Source organism: Bufo gargarizans, chromosome 3 (genome assembly GCF_014858855.1).
Source record: "Bufo gargarizans isolate SCDJY-AF-19 chromosome 3, ASM1485885v1, whole genome shotgun sequence".
NCBI classification, from domain to species: domain Eukaryota; kingdom Metazoa; phylum Chordata; class Amphibia; order Anura; family Bufonidae; genus Bufo; species Bufo gargarizans.
In genome coordinates, this window is record NC_058082.1 from 51,084,494 (window position 1) to 51,097,606 (window position 13,113).

Below are 13,113 nucleotides of genomic sequence, written 5' to 3' on the forward strand. Positions count from 1 at the left end.
CTTATCTCTGCTGTCATGACAGCTCATAAACACCCCGCCCCCACCAACAGTCACATTAAAATAAAATAAAAACCTCCTGAAAATGTAATTTTTTTTATGGTAGATTTGGAATTTATGTCTGAAGTAAGTATCGTTAGCACACAACTCAGGCGACTAAAATTATTTTAACTCTTTAGTGACATAACTAATTTTAGCCTTAAAGGGAACCTGTCACATTGAACATGGTGTCTGGGATGTAGGCAACGTGTTATAGAGCAGGAGGAGCTGAGCAGATATAGTTTTATGGGAAAAGATCAGCATAACTTGTAATTTATTCATTTAAATTCCTGCTCATTCTGGGCTTTGAAGTCCAGGAGGCGGTCCTATCAGTGATTGACAGCTATCTCTGAAGTCCAGGAGGCGGTCCTATTAGTGATTGACAGCTATCTCTGAAGTCCAGGAGGTGGTCCTATCAGTGATTGACAGCTATCTCTGAAGTCCAGGAGGCAGTCCTATCAGTGATTGACCGCTATCTCTGAAGTCCAGGAGGTGGTCCTATTAGTGATTGACAGCTATCTCTGAAGTCCAGGAGGCAGTCCTATCAGTGATTTACAGCTATCTCTGAAGTCCAGGAGGCAGTCCTATCAGTGACTGACAGCTATCTCTGAAGTCCAGGAGGTGGTCCTATCAGTGATTGACAGCTAGCTCTGAAGTCCAGAAGGCAGTCCTATCAGGGATTGACAGCTAGCTCTGAAGTCAGGGAGGCGGTCCTATTAGTGATTGGAAGCTCTTTCTGTATAGACAGTCATAGAGGGAAGGCTGTCAATCACTGATAGGACCGTCTCCTGGACTTCAAAGCCCAGAATGAGCAGGAATTTAAGTGAATAAATGACAAGTCTTACTGAGTCTTTACCCATAAAATTATATATCATTGTGCTCAGCCCCTCCTTCTCTATAATGTGCTGCCTTCAGAATATATAGCATTTTCATGGTGATAGTATTTTCTTGCCTGTAATAGGGCTCCATAGGAAACTAGTAATTTCTTCATAGACTCCAGTGCTAGTGCGTTGGGTTATATGAGAATAGCAATCTAATGATTGCTTGTTATAGTTCAAGATGGGAATTATAAAAAAGGGTAAAAAAAAAGTGAACGAAGTTTAAAAAAAAAAATAATAAATAGAAAAAATCTAATCATCCCCCTTTCCCCAAAATAAAAATAAAAGAACTAAAAAAAATTTAAAAGTACACATCATGGGCATTGCCATGTGCTAAAACGCCCATAGTATAAAAATATCTTCCCCATATGGCAAACTGTGAAACGGAAAAAAGCATCAAAATGGTCTTTTTGACGTTTTTGGTCACTTAATTTTCTACAAGAAAATGTAATCAAAAGAGATCAAAAAGTCAATGAATGAATGATGATTGGTATCAATGAATAGTACAGATTGCCCCCGCAAAAAATTAGCCCTCATACAGCTCCGTACACGTAATTACAAAAAAGTTATGTGGTCACAAAATGGCGACAAAAAAATAAAACTGTGTTTTTTTTCCAACTTTTTTATTATTTTATCACTATCAAAATGCAAGAAAAACTATACATATAAGGTATCACCGGATTCAAAATGATCTGTAAAATGAAAGTAACTGCTCAGTTTTATCACACATTAAACTTCGTAAATAAAAAAAAACATAAAACTGTGTTGGAATTGCTTTTTTTTGTTGCAATTTCACCCCATTTGGAATTTTTTCCCCCGCTTTCCACTACATCATATGCAATATTAAATGGTGGCATTGGAAAGTACAACTTGTCTCACAAAAAACAAGCCCTCATACGGCTATGTGAACAGAGAAATAAAAAAGTTAGGCCTCTTTCACACGGGCGTCATGTTTTTTGCCCGGATAAGAGCCGGGTGCGTTGCGGTAAAATGCGCAATTTTCCCGCGCGAGTGCAAAACATTGTCATGCGTTTTGCACTCGCGTGAGAAAAATCGCGCATGTTTGGTACCCAGACCCGAACTTCTTCACAGAAGTTCGGGCTTGGGATTGATGTTCTGAAGATTGTATTATTTTCCCTTATAACATGGTTATAAGGGAAAATAATAGCATTCTGAATACAGAATGCTTAGTATAATAGTGCTGGAAGGGTTAAAAATAATAAAAAAGTTAACTCACCTTCTCCTCTTGTTAGTGTAGATCCCGGTCTGTTCTTTAGCTGTGGACTGAATGACCTGTGGTGACGTCAGATCACATGCTCCAATCACATGGTCCATCACCATGGTGATGGAGCATGTGATCTGACGTCATCAAAGGTCCTTTAGCCACAGCTAAAGAACAGACCGGCCTCTACGCGAACAGGAGGAGAAGGTGAGTTAACTTTTTTATTATTTTTAACCCTTCCAGCACTATTATACTAAGCATTCTGTAGTCAGAATGCTATTATTTTCCCTTATAACCATGTTATAAGGGAAAATAATACAGTGAATAGACTGTCACCTAGCAACCATGCGTGAAAATCGCACCGCATCCGCACTTGCTTGCGGATGCATGCGATTTTCTCGCAACCCCATTCATTTCTATAGGGCCTGCGTTACGTGAAAAACGCACAAAGAGGAGCATGCTGCGATTTTCACGCAACGCACAAGTGATGCGTGAAAATCACCGCTCGTGTGCACAGCCCCATAGAAATGAATGGGTCAGGATTCAGTGCGGGTGCAGTGCGTTCACCGCACGCATCGCACCCGCACGGAAAACTCGCCCGTGTGAAAGGGGCCTAATGGTTCTGAGAAGGCAGGGAGAGCAAAACACACAAACAAAAACGCAAAAACAAAAAACCTCCAAAGTAGAAGGGGTTAAACAGTTGAATATTTTTAATAACAACCAATTGGAAAATGCTTTTTAGCCAAAAATAAATACAATACAATAATAAAAAAAAAGCCCAAAAGGTGTCCATAGTCTGTCAACCACCTCCCGTCACGCTAACGCCGAAAGGCGTCATCTCACGTGAGCCGAGATTTCCTGTGAACGCTCGCTCACAGGAGCGCGCGTTCACAGGATCGCAAGGTAAACGAGTTGATCTACAGCCTGCCAGCAGCGATCATTTTTTTTTTAACCCTAGAAAGGTATATTAGATGCTGTTTTGTTAACAGCTTCTGATATACCTGCTACCTGGTCCTCTGGTGGTCCCTTTTGCTTGGATCGACCACCAGAGGACACGGGTAGCTCTGTAAGTAGCACCAAACACTACACTACACCCCCCCTGTCACTTATTAACCCCTGATCACCCCATATAGACTCCCTGATCACCCCCTGTCATTGATAACCCCCCTGTAAGGCTCCATTCAGACGTCCGTATGTGTTTTGCGGATCCGCGGATCCGCAAAACACAGACACAGGCAATGTGCTTTCCGCATTTTGCGGATCCGCACATTGCCAGAACTATATAGAAAATGTATTTTCTTGTCCGCAATTGCGGACAAGAATAGGACACGTTCTATAGGCTCTACAAAAAACGCAGTGTTCGCCCGATCAGGCCTGATCTTGTGCGCACACTTGCGTTCAGTCCGCCCAACCGCAGTCACAGATTTTCTTTTTTCTGATCACTGCAAAAACACCGTAAAATCGCTGCGGCGCTATAAAGATCACTTTTGAGGGGCGTGGCGAGTTCATAGAAGATTTTTTAGTTTTTTCGTTTTTTCTTACAAAGTCTTATATTCCACTAACTTGTGACAAAAAATAAAATCTCACATGAACTCACCATACCCCTCACGGAATCCAAATGCGTAAAAATGTCCTGTGAAATCTTAAAGGTACTTATTGGAATTTGGGCCCCTTTGCACATCTTGGCTGCAAAAAAGTGTCACACACGTGGTATCGCCGTACTCAGGAGAAGTAGGGCAATGTGTTTTGGGGTGTATTTTTACATATACCCATGCTGGGTGAGAGAAATATCTTGACAACTTTGTATAAAAAAATGGGAAAAGTTGTCTTTAACAGAGATATTTCTCTCACCCAGCATGGGTATATGTAAAAATACACCCCAAAACACATTGCCCTACTTCTCCTGAGTACGGCGATACCACATGTGTGACACTTTTTTGCAGCCTAGGTGCGTAAAGGGGCTGAAAGTCCAACGAGTACCTTTAGGCTTTACAGGGTTGCTCACAATTTAGCCCCGCCCAAAATGCCAGAACAGTAAACACAGCCCACAAATGACCCCATTTCCGAAAGTAGACACCCCAAGGTATTCACTGAGGGGCACAGTGAGTCCGTGGGAGATTTTTATATTTTTTTTTGCCAGAAGTTAGCAGAAATGGAAACTTTATATATATATTTTTTTTCCTCAAAGTGTCATTTTCCGCTAACTTGTAAAAAAAAATTTAAAATTATACATGAACTCACCATGCCCCTCCGCAAATACTTTGGGGTGTCTTCTTTCTAAAATGGGGTCATTTGGGGGGTATTTATACTATCCTGGCATTCTAGCACCTCAAGAAACATGACAGGTGCTCAGAAAGTCAGAGCTGCTTCAAAATGCGGAAATTCACATTTTTGGACCATAGTTTGTAAACGCTATAACTTTTGCGTAAACCAATAAATATACACTTATTTAATTTTTTATATCAAAGACATGTAGCACAATAAATTCTGACACAAACTTGTATATAAATGTAATTATATTTGAACAATTTAACCAGAGAAAGTTAAAAATACACTTTTTTTGAGGAAATTGCGGCCTATTTTGATTAATATCGGGAAAACGATAAATATTAGCAGCAATCAAATACCACCAAAAGAAAGCTGTATTTGTGAGAAGAAAAGGAGGTCAAATTAATTTGGATGCCAAGTTGCATGACCGAGCAATATACCGTTAAAGTTGTGAAGTGCCGATTTGTAAAAAAAGGGCCTGGTCACTAGGGGGGTATAAACCTGTGGTCCTTAAGTGGTTAACAGGGCATTATGGTTTCAGTAAATAAAGGTTGCAGTGGCCATATCAGCAAGATAGCGGATGTCACAATGCAAAAATTGTTCAGGAACGGTCTGAGGGACATGACAAAGAATGTAAGGCACCTCTCAACTTTAAGGATCTGCTGCTAATGTCTTAGGACCAGATACCCCAGGACACCTTCAGAGATCTTGCTACAGATCAGAGCTGTTTTACTGGCGAGACCTACATTATATAAAGTGTCGGTAATAATAAAATTATGGTCAGTATTTTTTTTCTCATACATCTTTAATATAAATAGTTTTATATCCTAAAAAGGTAATACAATATAAGACATAAAATATATTATGATATAATATAATAAATGTTTCAGCTAACACTCGGTATCTACATACTGACAGAATGCATCTCTATTCTTTTATCCATCTCCGTCTTGTCCCAGCAAATCAGATGTGCACTTTCTAGTAGTGTTTTACATGGCAACAGCGATCAAGACGACAGATATGTGCTCAGGGATGGATAGCTCAAAAAGCCTCAGGGATTACTGCACATTGGCCCGTCTGAATCTCTCAGCTTCTTAAATGACTAAAACCTAAGCTGTCTGCCGTCTGGCTTTGTCTACAAAGACAATCATTATATCAACCCAATGTTAGGCAGTATATGATTTCCTATATATTTATATATACAAACTTGACATGTTAAAATGTCAAGTTTCTGTGCTGTAAAAAAATGAGGCAAAGATAAATAATTTCAGAACTTTTTCCACCTTTAATGTGACCTATAAACTGTGCCACTCAATTGAAAAACAAACTGAAATCTTTTAGGCGGAGGGAAGAAAACAAAAAAAATAAAAAATTATGTGGTTGCATTAGTGTGCACACCCTCTTATAACTGGGGATGTAGCTGTGTTCAGAATTAAGCAATCACATTCAAAATCATGTTAAATAGGAGTCAGCATACACCGGCCATCATTTAAAGTGCCTCTGATTAACCCCAAATAAAGTTCAGCTGCTCTAGTTGGTCTTTCCTGAAATTTTCTTAGTCGCATCCCACAGCAAAAACCATGGTCCACAGAGAGCTTCCAAAGCATCAGAGGGATCTCATTGTTAAAAGGCATCAGTCAGGAGAAGGGTACAAAATAATTTCCAAGGCATTAGATATACCATGGAACACAGTGAAGACAGTCATCATCAAGTGGAGAAAATATGGCACAACAGTGACATTACCAAGAACTGGACGTCCCTCCAAAATTGATGAAAAGACAAGAAGAAAACTGGTCTGGGAGGCTACCAAGAGGCCTACAGCAACATTAAAGGAGCTGCAGGAATATCTGGCAAGTACTGGCTGTGTGGTACATGTGACAACAATCTCCCGTGTTCTTCATATGTCTGGGCTATGGGGTAGAGTGGCAAGACGAAAGCATTTTCTTACAAAGAAAAACATCCAAGCCAGGCTACATTTTGCAAAAAACACATCTGATGTCTCCCAAAAGCATGCAGGAAAAGGTGTTATGGTCTGATGAAACCAAGGTTGAACTTTTTGGCCATAATTCCAAAAGATATGTTTGGCGCAAAAACAACACTGCACATCACCAAAAGAACACCATACCCACAGTGAAGCATGGTAGTGGCAGCATCAAGCCAAGGGGCTGTTTTTCTTCAGCTGGAACTGGGGCCTTAGTTAAGCTAGAGGGAATTATGAACAGTTCCAAATACCAGTCAATATTGGCGAAAAACCTTCAGGCTTCTGCTAGAAACCTGAACATGAAGAGGAACTTCATCTTTCAGCAGGACAACGCATACATCCAAATCAACAAAGGAATGGCTTCACCAAAAGAAGATTAAAGTTTTGGAATGGCCCAGCCAGAGCCCAGACCTGAATCCAATAGAAAATCTGTGGGGTGATCTGAAGAGGGCTGTGCACAGGAGATGCCCTCGCAATCTGATAGATTTGGAGTGTTTTTGCCAAGAAGAGTGGGCAAATCTTGCCAAGTCAAAGTGTGCCATGCTGATAGACTCATACCCAAAAAGACTGAGTGCTGTAATAAAATCAAAAGGTGCTTCAACAAAGTATTAGTTTAAGGGTGTGCACACTTATGCTACCATATTATTTTATTTTTATATTTTTTCTTCCCTCTACCTAAAAGATTTCAGTTTGTTTTTCAATTGAGTGGTACAGTTTATAGGTCACATTAAAGGTGGAAAAAGTTCTGAATTGATTTATCTTTGCCTCATTTTTTTTACATCACAGAAACCTGACATTTTAACAGGGGTGTGTAAACTTTTTATATCCACTGTATATATATATACACCTTCTCATTCAAAGAGTTTTCTTTCTTTTCATGACTATGAAAATTGTAGATTCACACTGAAGGCATCAAAACTATGAATTAACACGTGGAATTATATACATAACAAAAAAGTGTGAAACAACTGAAAATATGTCATATTCTAGGTTCTTCAAAGTAGCCACCTTTTGCTTTGATTACTGCTTTGCACACTCTTGGCATTCTCTTGATGAGCTTCAAGAGGTAGTCACCTGAAATGGTCTTCCAACAGTCTTGAGTTCCCAGAGATGCTTAGCACTTGTTGGCCCTTTTGCCTTCACTCTGCGGTCCAGCGCACTCCAAACCATCTCGATTGGGTTCAGGTCCGGTGACTATGGAGGCCAGGTCATCTGGCGCAGTACCCCATCACTCTCCTTCATGGTCAAATGGCCCTTACACAGCCTGGAGGTGTGTTTGGGGTCATTGTCCTGTTGAAAAATAAATGATGGTCCAACTAAACGCAAACCGGATGGAATAGCATGCCGCTGCAAGATGCTATGGTAGCCATGCTGGTTCAGTATGCCTTCAATTTTGAATAAATCCCCAACAGTGTCACCAGCAAAGCACCCCCACACCATCACACCTCCTCCTCCATGCTTCACGGTGGGAACCAGGCATGTAGAGTCCATCCGTTCACCTTTTCTGCGTCGCACAAAGACACGGTGGTTGGAACCAAAGATCTCAAATTTGGACTCATCGGACCAAAGCACAGATTTCCACTGGTCTAATGTCCATTCCTTGTGTTCTTTAGCCCAAACAAGTCTCTTCTGCTTGTTGCCTGTCCTTAGCAGTGGTTTTCTAGCAGATATTCTACCATGAAGGCATGATTCACACAGTCTCCTCTTAACAGTTGTTCTAGAGATGTGTCTGCTGCTAGAACTCTGTGTGGCATTGACCTGGTCTCTAATCTGAGCTGCTGTTAACCTGCAATTTCTGAGGCTAGTGACTCGACTGAACTTATCCTCCGCAGCAGAGGTGACTCTCGGTCTTCCTTTCCTGGGGCGGTCCGCATGTGAGCCAGTTTCTTTGTAGCGCTTGATGGTTTTTGTGACTGCACTTGGGAACACTTTCAAAGTTTTCCCAATTTTTCAGACTGACTGACCTTCATTTCTTAAAGTAATGATGGCCACTTGTTTTTCTTTACTTAGCTGCTTTTTTCTTGCCATAATACAAATTCTAACAGTCTATTCAGTAGGACTATCAGCTGTGTATCCACCTGACTTCTCCACAACGCAACTGATAATCCCAACCCCATTTATAAGGCAAGAAATCCCACTTATTAAACCTGACAGGGCACACCTGTGAAGTGAAAACCATTTCAGGTGACTACCTCTTGAAGCTCATCAAGAGAATGCCAAGAGTGTGCAAAGCAGTAATCAAAGCAAAAGGTGGCTACTTTGAAGAACCTAGAATATGACATATTTTCAGTTGTTTCACACTTTTCTGTTATGTATATAATTCCACATGTGTTAATTTATAGTTTTGATGCCTTCAGTGTGAATCTACAATTTTCATAGTCATGAAAATAAAGAAAACTCTTTGAATGAGAAGGTGTGTCCAAACGTTTGGTCTGTACTGTGTATATGTATATATATATATATATATATATATATATGCATAATAAGGCAAATGAACAACAAGACCTTAGATGGCAATTCTGTAAGCCTGTGCTGCTACAGATCACAGCTGTTTTACTGACGAGACAGTGGCTGTAATACATTTCAATTACATGCAGTTACAAAAGTTTTCAGATTTAGGAGTTGGTTTGAAAAAATAGAATATTTTTCATGGGACAACCCTCCAGCAACTGTACATAATATTCCACATGTGGTCTGATTATTAAGTTAGAATATAATATATAAAATTAGTGAAAACTATGATTCCATGATGTGTATCTAAGCCATCTTTCATAATCCTGTGTTCTTATTTGGATTGGCAGCAGCTGCCTGGCATTGGCTTGCCACAGTTCAGCTACCATGTCTCATGTCTTTTTCTGTTAAAGAGGTTTTCGGGACTGTAATATTGCTGAACTGTCCTTCAGACAGGTCATAAATATATCAGTGGGAGTCTAACTTCCTGCACCCCCGCCGCTGAGCTGCTTGAATGGGCTTCTACCAGAACAGCACAGCTCCATACATTGGATAATGGCAATGAGTCGTGCGCCAGTACTGCTCCCATTCACTTAAATTTATGGCCACTATCCAGTGAATGGTTCTGTTCTGGGATCTGTACTGGAGCGGAGGATTTAAGCAGGTGATTGGGGGTGTTGGTAGTTAGATGCCCACCTGTCCTAAGGATAGGTCATCAATATTACAGTCCCAGAAAACCCCTTTAAATATGTAATATACAGTATATGCAATATGTAAGGTACCTTTAACATGGGCTGATGCACAGGCTATTATTGGGAATAAACTGTTCATACCCAACAATTGATCCCAGGTACATACACCAATCATCCCTTCTTTATGGTGACAAACAATCACTACTCACCAATATACAAGTGCCTTTCAAAAGTATTCACCCCCCTTGACTTTTTTCGTGTTTTGGTGCCTCACAACCAGGAATTAACATCGGATTGTTTGAGGATTTGCATCATTTAATTTACAGAACATGCCCCCAACTTTGAAGATGTTTTTTTTTTGTATTTGTATTGTCAAGCAATCAACAAATAGGACAAAATAACAGAAAAAGTCTGTGTGCATGACTATTCACCCCCCTGAAGTCAGTACTTTGTAGAGCCACCTTTTGCAGCAATCACAGCTCCAAGTCGCTTTGGATAAGTCTCTATGAGCTTGCCACATCTTACCACTGGGATTATTGCCCATTCCTACTTGCAAAACTGCTCCAGCTCCTTCAGGTTGGATGGTTTGCGCTTGTGAACAGCAATCTTTAAGTCTGACCACAGATTTTCTATTGGATTGAGATCTGGGCTTTGACTAGGCCAGGGATGCTTAACCTGCGGCCCTCCAGCTGTAAGCAGATAGGTGTAGGCTGTCCAGGCATGCTGGGAGTTTTGTAAACAGCTGGAGGGCCGCAGGTTGGGCATCCCTGGATTAGGCCATTCCTACACATTTACATGTTTCCCCTTAAACCACTCAAGTGTTGCTTTAACAGTGTGTTTGGGGTCATTGTCCTGCTGGAAGGTGAACCTCCGTCCTAGCCTCAGATCACGCACAGAGTGGTACAGGTTTTGCTAAAGAATATCCCTGTATTTAGCACCATCCATCTTTGCCTCAACTCTGACCAGTTTCCCAGTCCCAGTTGCTGAAAGGGATAGTGTTCTTTGGGTGATGGGATGTGTTGGGTTTGCACCAGACATAGCATTTTCTTTGATGGCCGAAAAGTTCAATTTTAGTCTCATCAGACCAGAGCACCTTCCTCCATACATTTTGAGAGTCTCCCACATGTCTTTTCACAAACTCACAACATGCCTTATTGTTTTTAGCTGAAAGTAATGGCTTTCTTCTGGCCACTCTGCCATAAAGCCCAACTCTATGGAGCGTACGACTTATTGTCGTCCTATGTACAGATACTCCAGTCTCTGCTGTGGAGCTCTGCAGCTCCTCCAGGGTTACCTTACGTCTCTGTGCTGCCTCTCGGATTAATGCCCTCCTTGCCCGGTCCGTGAGTTTTAGTGGGCGGCCGTCTCTTGGCAGGTTTGCTGTTGTGCCATGTTCTTTCCATTTGGTTATAATAGATTTGATGGTGCTCCTGGGGATCATCAAAGATTTGGATATTTCTTTATAACCTAACCCTGACTTGTACTTCTCAACAACATTGTCCCTTACTTGTTTGGAGAGTTCCTTGGTCTTCATGGCAGTGTTTGGTTAGTGATGCCTCTGGCTTAGGTGTTGCAGCCTTTGGGGCCTTTCAAAAAAGGTGTGTATATGTAATAGAAGATCATGTGACACTTAGATTGCACACGGGTGACATCATGTCACTAATTATGTGACTTCTGAAGGTAATTGGTTGCACCAGAGCTTTTTATGGGCTTCCTAACAAAGGGGGTGAATACATACGCACATGCCAATTTTCTGTTTTATATTTCTAAAGATAGTTTTATTTATTTATATATTTTTCTTATTTCACTTCACCAACTAAGACTATTGTGTTCTGATCCATCACATAAAAGTCTGATTAACAAAATATTGAACATCCAGTCTGTAATGTAACAAAACACGGAAAACGTCAAGGGGGGTGAATACTTTTGCAAGGCACTGTAACTCTTCCAAATTCCTCTGATATATACGACTATAGAGTTAACAACCTCACACAGTTTGGTTATATATTTAATAAACATAATGAAAATACTGTACATGAAACAGGATCCAATTCTGACCCCCCATGGCATCCCTCTAGTAACATGATCCCAACTTCTTTATCGTAAAGCATATCATAACAAAGTAACCAAGATCAATGCGGGTGAGCACTCTGGGAGTGTTGGGAAGGTGCTATTAGGAAAAGGGGGTTGATGTCCCCTAAATGCTAGATAAACAAGTTGCAAGTACATTCCCAAAAATTGTAATGTAGTGATAAATGCACATTAGAGATGAGTGAATTTCTTAAAGAGTAACTAAACCTAAAACAATTTCTAATATACTTTATTAAACAATTTAAAATTTTTACTATACTTTTACTTCCCTAAAGCGCTCCATTCCCTCTGTGTTTAAAACTCAGTTCTCCATACACACTGACAGCTCAGTGTACGGATTGTGAAATTTATGAATGGGCAGCAGCAGTGCAGGGAGTACGGGCAGAAGCGCATATTGCTGCTCCTGCCAATGCCCCCCGGAGGATTACTAACTAGCTGAGCAGAGCGGGCTCCTGCTTCTGCCTGCTCCGCTAAGCTAAGACCTGACATGCAGTTCTCTTAGCTTATCGGAGCAGGCACCAACTCCGCTCAGCTAATCCTGGCATAGTACATGGGTACAGGGTTAGTGATGGATGAACATCGGCCAGGACGGTTCGCAATCAAATATTCGCAAACCGCAAGTTCACGGCGCGCCCCATTCACTTTAATGGCAAGCGAACCTGAAAAACCTTCAGTACATATTTGCAGCCACCAAATACTTAGTAGAAGTGCACAAATAGTCCCACAACATGGACAGTGAGATACTACTGGGGAATCAATGACAAAAATTCCAACAAAAAATATGTATCTTAATCAGGGGACATTTTTATGAGTCTTAAAGGGAAATTCTCTGAAATGTGCCCTGTCGGAGCCTAGAACATTTTTATTTTAGGCCACGGGAGTACAGGCCTTAAAAATTTGGCATTCACCTAACATAAATTCTGATTATGTGGCTTGAGGTACATTATTCAGTCAATGGATAAAATTTTTACTGTAGGCCACTGGAACTGGACTACAGGCCCCAAACATTAGGCATTCACCGGACAGAAAAGATCAAGTGATTATGTGACTTGATATCTGAAATCAGTCGTCTAAAGGGCAGGTGGTGTCGCCACTGAACATCAGCAAGGCTAGCCATGGCCGTGTAAGATCTTCTAAAATGGCTTGCCGCAAGACGTCCTGGACCCCGAGGTATTTGGCAACGAATCGCTGCACGACTAAGTTCAGGATGTGTGCCATGCACGGCACATGTGTCATTTTACCCTGTTTCAGCACGCTCAGCAGATTGGCACCATTGTCGCACACCACTTTACCAACTGTCAAATTGAGCGGGGTTAGCCACTGATCGGCCTGTGACCGCAAAGCTGAAAGGAGTGCAGGACCAGTGTGGCTCTTGGCTTCCAAGCACAACAGCTGCAGAACAGCATGGCATTGTCTCACCTGGCACGTCGAATAGGTTCTGGGGAGCTTGGGGGGCGCAGTGGAAGAGGTGGTAGCAGTGGAAAAGGAGGAGTC